Source organism: Phyllobates terribilis, unplaced genomic scaffold (genome assembly GCF_046119375.1).
Source record: "Phyllobates terribilis strain yellow unplaced genomic scaffold, ASM4611937v1 Scaffold_13__5_contigs__length_258822181, whole genome shotgun sequence".
NCBI lineage: Eukaryota > Metazoa > Chordata > Amphibia > Anura > Dendrobatidae > Phyllobates > Phyllobates terribilis.
Window position 1 is genome coordinate 48,852,127 of NW_027362773.1, and position 7,500 is coordinate 48,859,626.

The following is a 7,500-nucleotide window of genomic DNA, read 5'->3' on the forward strand; positions in this document are numbered from 1 at the left end:
AAAACTGGCAAATAGAGTGTTGCATCTATTACATGGGAAAAGGGTGAGAAAAAATAAATTGCAAAACTTATAATGTTAGAAAGCTGTTCATCCAGAAGTTGCTAAAGATTATTCATTGTGTAGTAAAAGCTTTCATCCGAGACATAATTCAAGTAGAGTTTGCAGAAATCAAAGCCCATGTCCCAGTCCATCAGCCACGATAGTGCTCTGCGGCCGCTGGACAAGAGCGGGAGAAGATCTTCTTACTTGATGGCACCCGCGGTGCTACTTTTGTTTAGAATCGGGACGCACGTTATGTCGCGCAGGGCAGGCTAATCAAAAGAAGATCCGAAGATGCTGTCAGTATGGTTCTACAAACCAAGTCCAAAGATCACAGACCACTGTCTTGGGAGAGAGACGAGGGAATATGAAAATTGAACTTCAATAATCTGTCAAAAGTTATGGGAACATGGACGTAGCCGGCAGGATTTGAACCTGCGCGGGGAGACCCCAATGGACTTCTAGTCCATCGCCTTAACCACTCAGCCACGACTACTCAGACATGAAATCCTTGTGAGTTTCCCACACCTTTTCTTAAAGCACCATGATCAAGATCAGTGATTATCCCCCTGAATGAACTCTTAGAAAGGCAAAGCAAAATTCTAGTCCTCACTAACATGTAAAAATCTGATTTAAAGTCATCATCAATCAGAACTTTATGCAGTTCATGGCTTTTCCCTCTTCATAAGGCGGATTTGAACTGGGTCCACTACAAAAACATCCTGAAAAAAAACTCTGAAAATGCTCAAAGGTCTGAACATATTAATTTCCATGTAAAAAAGACTTGCTTTTCACTTGATCAGGCTTTTCAGCACCTTTTAACCGCATCAAGTTGCCAAAAACGCAAGCGGTTAACTGAAATGAGCACATCATTCTTCAGGTGTTTTTCACTTAGAAGAGTTCCAGACTTATAATGCAAGTCAAAGGGAAGGTAAGAAAGACCCCTGGAAGGCTCCTGAGTGACTTTTGGTGAGTTTTGTGAGCTACAAAAAGAAGCCACAAAAATGCACTCAAAAGATGCCCACAACAATTCTTAGAAAAACGCCACCAAAAGTGTTTACAAACCGCATTAGGAAATGCTGAAAAACAAGAGAAAAGATGACTCGGGAAAATAAAATGCTGATGTTTCCTGAAGCCATTTTGGCTTGAAATCCATGTCAGTTTTACCCACCTGAAAAAAGTGATCATTAACACAAGTCATAGAGAATGGTTGCTTGGTGTCACATAAATAGTATGAGTTTTGTTTCCTGACGTCAATTTTAATTTCGCTAATCCTATATAATAGATAAATTTGGCCATAGGATTCAAAGTGATCATTTTATGGATTCTAGTAATATTCAATTTTTTTTCAGCTTTTTGTATGTGGATTTTAACTTTGTCTTTATATGGTAAAACTTGGGCATAGGAGGACACAATGTGAGCGGAAAAAGTGAAACCTGCGTTTCATAAAGAACTACCCAGGTTCCACTGAGATTTGAACTCAGATCACTGGATTCAAAGTCCAGAGTGCTAACCATTACACCATGGAACCAGAGGGACAATGTACTTAGCTGGATCTTCTTCTGAAGAAAAGGGTGAAACGAGCATGTTAAATCATGAATGGATGTGAAAACAGGCTCTAATGCTGCAGTGCAAATCTACTACTAATACAAAATGGTAAATTAATATCTACTATCCTTTTATTTCACAAGTTTGCCTCGAGTTCCACGCTATCACAACAAGGAGAGTTTTAAATGTTGATAAAAACTGGCAAATAGAGTGTTGCATCTATTACTTGGGAAAAGGGTGAGAAAAAATAAATTGCAAAACTTATAATGTTAGAAAGCTGTTCATCCAGAAGTTGCTAAAGATTATTCATTGTGTAGTAAAAGCTTTCATCCGAGACATAATTCAAGTAGAGTTTGCAGAAATCAAAGCCCATGTCCCAGTCCATCAGCCACGATAGTGCTCTGCGGCCGCTGGACAAGAGCGGGAGAAGATCTTCTTACTTGATGGCACCCGCGGTGCTACTTTTGTTTAGCATCGGGACGCACGTTATGTCGCGCAGGGCAGGCTAATCAAAAGAAGATCCGAAGATGCTGTCAGTATGGTTCTACAAACCAAGTCCAAAGATCACAGACCACTGTCTTGGGAGAGAGACGAGGGAATATGAAAATTGATCTTCAATAATCTGTCAAAAGTTATGGGAACATGGACGTAGCCGGCAGGATTTGAACCTGCACGGGGAGACCCCAATGGATTTCTAGTCCATTGCCTTAACCACTCGGCCACAACTACTCAGACATGAAATCCTTGTGAGTTTCCCACACCTTTTCTTAAAGCACCATGATCAAGATCAGTGATTATCCCCCTGGATGAACTCTTAGGAAAGCAAAGCAAAGTTCTAGTCCTCACTAACATGTAAAAATCTGATTTAAAGTCATCATCAATCAGAACCTTATGCAGTTCATGGCTTTTCCCTCTTCATAAGGTGGATTTGAACTGGGTCCACTACAAAAACATCCTGAAAAAAAACTCTGAAAATGCTCAAAGGTCTGAACATATTAATTTCCATTTAAAAAAGACTTGCTTTTCACTTGATCAGGCTTTTCAGCACCTTTTAACCGCATCAAGTTGCCAAAAACGCAAGCGGTTAACTGAAATGAGCACATCATTCTTCAGGTGTTTTTCACTTAGAAGAGTTCCAGACTTATAATGCAAGTCAAGGGGAAGGTAAGAAAGACCCCTGGAAGGCTCCTGAGTGACTTTTGGTGAGTTTTGTGAGCTACAAAAAGAAGCCACAAAAACGAACTCAAAAGATGCCCACAACAATTCTTAGAAAAACGCCACCAAGAATGTTTACAAACCGCATTAGGAAATGCTGAAAAACAAGAGAAAAGATGACTCAGGAAAATAAAATGCTGATGTTTCCTGAAGCCATTTTGGCTTGAAATCCATGTCAGTTTTACCCACCTGGAAAAAGTGATCATTAACACAAGTCATAGAGAATGGTTGCTTGGTGTCACATAAATAGTATGAGTTTTGTTTCCTGACGTCAATTTTAATTTCGCTAATCCTATATAATAGATAAATTTGGCCATAGGATTCAAAGTGATCATTTTATGGATTCTAGTAATCAATTTTTTTTTGGCTTTTTGTATGTGGATTTTAAATTTGTCTTTATATGGTATACCTTGGGCATAGGAGGACACAATGTGAGCGGAAAAAGTGAAATCTGCATTTCATAAAGAACTACCCAGGTTCCACTGAGATTTGAACTCAGATCAACTGGATTCAAAGTCCAGAGTGCTAACCATTACACCATGGAACCAGAGGTACAATGTACTTAGCTGGATCTTCTTGTGAAGAAAAGGGTGAAACGAGCATGTTAAATCATGAATGGATGTGAAAACAGGTCTAATGCTGCAGTGCAAATCTACTACTAATACAAAATGGTAAATTAATATCTACTATCCTTTTATTTCACAAGTTTGCCTCGAGTTCCACGCTATCACAACAAGGAGAGTTTTAAATGTTGATAAAAACTGGCAAATAGAGTGTTGCATCTATTACTTGGAAAAAGGGTGAGAAAAAATAAATTGCAAAACTTATAATGTTAGAAAGCTGTTCATCCAGAAGTTGCTAAAGATTATTCATTGTGTAGTAAAAGCTTTCATCCGAGACATAATTCAAGTAGAGTTTGCAGAAATCAAAGCCCATGTCCCAGTCCATCAGCCACGATAGTGCTCTGCGGCCGCTGGACAAGAGTGGGAGAAGATCTTCTTACTTGATGGCACCCGCGGTGCTACTTTTGTTTAGCATCGGGACGCACGTTATGTCGCGCAGGGCAGGCTAATCAAAAGAAGATCCGAAGATGCTATCAGTATGGTTCTACAAACCAAGTCCAAAGATCACAGACCACTGTCTTGGGAGAGAGACGAGGGAATATGAAAATTGATCTTCAATAATCTGTCAAAAGTTATGGGAACATGGACGATGCCTGCAGGATTTGAACCTGCGCGGGGAGACCCCAATGGATTTCTAGTCCATCGCAATAACCACTCGGCCATGACTACTCAGACATGAAATCCTTGTGCGTTTCCCACACCTTTTCTTAAAGCAGCATGATCAAGATCAGTGATTATCCCCCTGGATGAACTCTTAGAAAAGCAAAGCAAAATTCTAGTCCTCACTAACATGTAAAAACCTGATTTAAAGTCATCATCAATCAGAACCTTATGCAGTTCATGGCTTTTCCCTCTTCATAAGGCGGATTTGAACTGGGTCCACTACAAAAACATCCTGAAAAAAAACTCTGAAAATGCTCAAAGGTCTGAACATATTAATTTCCATGTAAAAAAGACTTGCTTTTCACTTGATCAGGCTTTTCAGCACCTTTTAACCGCATCAAGTTGCCAAAAACGCAAGCGGTTAACTGATATGAGCACATCATTCTTCAGGTGTTTTTCACTTAGAAGAGTTCCAGACTTATAATGCAAGTCAAGGGGAAGGTAAGAAAGACCCCTGGAAGGCTCCTGAGTGACTTTTGGTGAGTTTTGTGAGCTACAAAAAGAAGCCACAAAAACGCACTCAAAAGATGCCCACAACAATTCTTAGAAAAACGCCACCAAAAATGTTTACAAACCGCATTAGGAAATGCTGAAAAACAAGAGAAAAGATGATTCAGGAAAATAAAATGCTGATGTTTCCTGAAGCCATTTTGGCTTGAAATCCATGTCAGTTTTACCCACCTGGAAAAAGTGATCATTAACACAAGTCATAGAGAATGGTTGCTTGGTGTCACATAAATAGTATGAGTTTTGTTTCCTGACGTCAATTTTAATTTCGCTAATCCTATATAATAGATAAATTTGGCCATAGGATTCAAAGTGATCATTTTATGGATTCTAGTAATATTCAATTTTTTTTTGGCTTTTTGTATGTGGATTTTAACTTTGTCTTTATATGGTATACCTTGGGCATAGGAGGACACAATGTGAGCGGAAAAAGTGAAACCTGTGTTTCATAAAGAACTACCCAGGTTCCACTGATATTTGAACTCAGATCAACTGGATTCAAAGTCCAGAGTGCTAACCATTACACCATGGAACCAGAGGGACAATGTACTTAGCTGGATCTTCTTGTGAAGAAAAGGGTGAAACGAGCATGTTAAATCATGAATGGATGTGAAAACAGGCTCTAATGCTGGAGTGCAAATCTACTACTAATACAAAATGGTAAATTAATATCTACTATCCTTTTATTTCACAAGTTTGCCTCGAGTTCCACGCTATCACAACAAGGAGAGTTTTAAATGTTGATAAAAACTGGCAAATAGAGTGTTGCATCTATTACTTGGGAAAAGGGTGAGAAAAAATAAATTGCAAAACTTATAATGTTAGAAAGCTGTTCATCCAGAAGTTGCTAAAGATTATTCATTGTGTAGTAAAAGCTTTCATCCGAGACATAATTCAAGTAGAGTTTGCAGAAATCAAAGCCCATGTCCCAGTCCATCAGCCACGATAGTGCTCTGCGGCCGCTGGACAAGAGCGGGAGAAGATCTTCTTACTTGATGGCACCTGCGGTGCTACTTTTGTTTAGCATCGGGACGCACGTTATGTCGCGCAGGGCAGGCTAATCAAAAGAAGATCCGAAGATGCTGTCAGTATGGTTCTACAAACCAAGTCCAAAGATCACAGACCACTGTCTTGGGAGAGAGACGAGGGAATATGAAAATTGATCTTCAATAATCTGTCAAAAGTTATGGGAACATGGACGTAGCCGGCAGGATTTGAACCTGCGCGGGGAGACCCCAATGGATTTCTAATCTAGCCTTAACCACTTGGCCACGACTACTCAGACATGAAATCCTTGTGAGTTTCCCACACCTTTTCTTAAAGCACCATGATCAAGATCAGTGATTATCCCCCTGGATGAACTCTTAGGAAAGCAAAGCAAAGTTCTAGTCTTCACTAACATGTAAAAATCTGATTTAAAGTCATCATCAATCAGAACCTTATGCAGTTCATGGCTTTTCCCTCTTCATAAGGCGGATTTGAACTGGGTCCACTACAAAAACATCCTGAAAAAAAACTCTGAAAATGCTCAAAGGTCTGAACATATTAATTTCCATTTAAAAAAGACTTGCTTTTCACTTGATCAGGCTTTTCAGCACCTTTTAACCGCATGAAGTTGCCAAAAACGCAAGCGGTTAACTGAAATGAGCACATCATTCTTCAGGTGTTTTTCACTTAGAAGAGTTCCAGACTTATAATGCAAGTCAAGGGGAAGGTAAGAAAGACCCCTGGAAGGCTCCTGAGTGACTTTTGGTGAGTTTTGTGAGCTACAAAAAGAAGCCACAAAAACGCACTCAAAAGATGCCCACAACAATTCTTAGAAAAACGCCACCAAAAATGTTTACAAACCGCATTAGGAAATGCTGAAAAACAAGAGAAAAGATGACTCAGGAAAATAAAATGCTGATGTTTCCTGAAGCCATTTTGGCTTGAAATCCATGTCAGTTTTACCCACCTGGAAAAAGTGATCATTAACACAAGTCATAGAGAATGGTGGCTTGGTGTCACATAAATAGTATGAGTTTTGTTTCCTGACGTCAATTTTAATTTCGCTAATCCTATATAATAGATAAATTTGGCCATAGGATTCAAAGTGATCATTTAATGGATTTTAGTAATATTCAATATTTTTTTTGGCTTTTGGTATGTGGATTTTAACTTTGTCTTTATATGTTAAACCTTCTGCATAGGAGGACACAGTGTGAGCGAAAAAAGAGAAACCTGTGTTTCATGAAGAATTACCCAGGTTCCACTGAGATTTGAACTCAGATCACTGGATTCAAAGTCCAGAGTGCTAACCATTACACCATGGAATCAGAGGGACAATGTACTTAGCTGGATCTTCTTCTGAAGAAAAGGGTGAAACGAGCATGTTAAATCATGAATGGATGTGAAAACAGGCTCTAATGCTGCAGTGCAAATCTACTACTAATACAAAATGGTAAATTAATATCTACTATCCTTTTATTTCACAAGTTTGCCTCGAGTTCCACGCTATCACAACAAGGAGAGTTTTAAATGTTGATAAAAACTGGCAAATAGAGTGTTGCATCTATTACATGGGAAAAGGGTGAGAAAAAATAAATTGCAAAACTTATAATGTTAGAAAGCTGTTCATCCAGAAGTTGCTAAAGATTATTCATTGTGTAGTAAAAGCTTTCATCCGAGACATAATTCAAGTAGAGTTTGCAGAAATCAAAGCCCATGTCCCAGTCCATCAGCCACGATAGTGCTCTGCGGCCGCTGGACAAGAGCGGGAGAAGATCTTCTTACTTGATGGCACCCGCGGTGCTACTTTTGTTTAGAATCGGGACGCACGTTATGTCGCGCAGGGCAGGCTAATCAAAAGAAGATCCGAAGATGCTGTCAGTATGGTTCTACAAACCAAGTCCAAAGATCACAGACC

The 7,500-nt window shown here is 39.3% G+C and overlaps 6 non-coding genes across 6 annotated transcripts; all 6 read right to left on the minus strand.

The window, feature by feature from the left end:
- Positions 1-453: 453 nt before the first annotated feature.
- TRNAS-AGA (transfer RNA serine (anticodon AGA)) lies at positions 454-535 on the minus strand. Its single transcript has one exon. It is a non-coding gene; the product is annotated as a tRNA-Ser (tRNA).
- A 963-nt stretch (positions 536-1,498) lies between these two features.
- Positions 1,499-1,570, minus strand: TRNAQ-UUG (transfer RNA glutamine (anticodon UUG)). Its single transcript has one exon. It is a non-coding gene; the product is annotated as a tRNA-Gln (tRNA).
- A 664-nt stretch (positions 1,571-2,234) lies between these two features.
- Positions 2,235-2,316, minus strand: TRNAS-AGA (transfer RNA serine (anticodon AGA)). The gene has a single exon. It is a non-coding gene; the product is annotated as a tRNA-Ser (tRNA).
- A 960-nt stretch (positions 2,317-3,276) lies between these two features.
- Positions 3,277-3,349, minus strand: TRNAQ-UUG (transfer RNA glutamine (anticodon UUG)). The gene has a single exon. It is a non-coding gene; the product is annotated as a tRNA-Gln (tRNA).
- A 1,708-nt stretch (positions 3,350-5,057) lies between these two features.
- Positions 5,058-5,130, minus strand: TRNAQ-UUG (transfer RNA glutamine (anticodon UUG)). The gene has a single exon. It is a non-coding gene; the product is annotated as a tRNA-Gln (tRNA).
- A 1,708-nt stretch (positions 5,131-6,838) lies between these two features.
- Positions 6,839-6,910, minus strand: TRNAQ-UUG (transfer RNA glutamine (anticodon UUG)). Its single transcript has one exon. It is a non-coding gene; the product is annotated as a tRNA-Gln (tRNA).
- Positions 6,911-7,500: the final 590 nt, after the last annotated feature.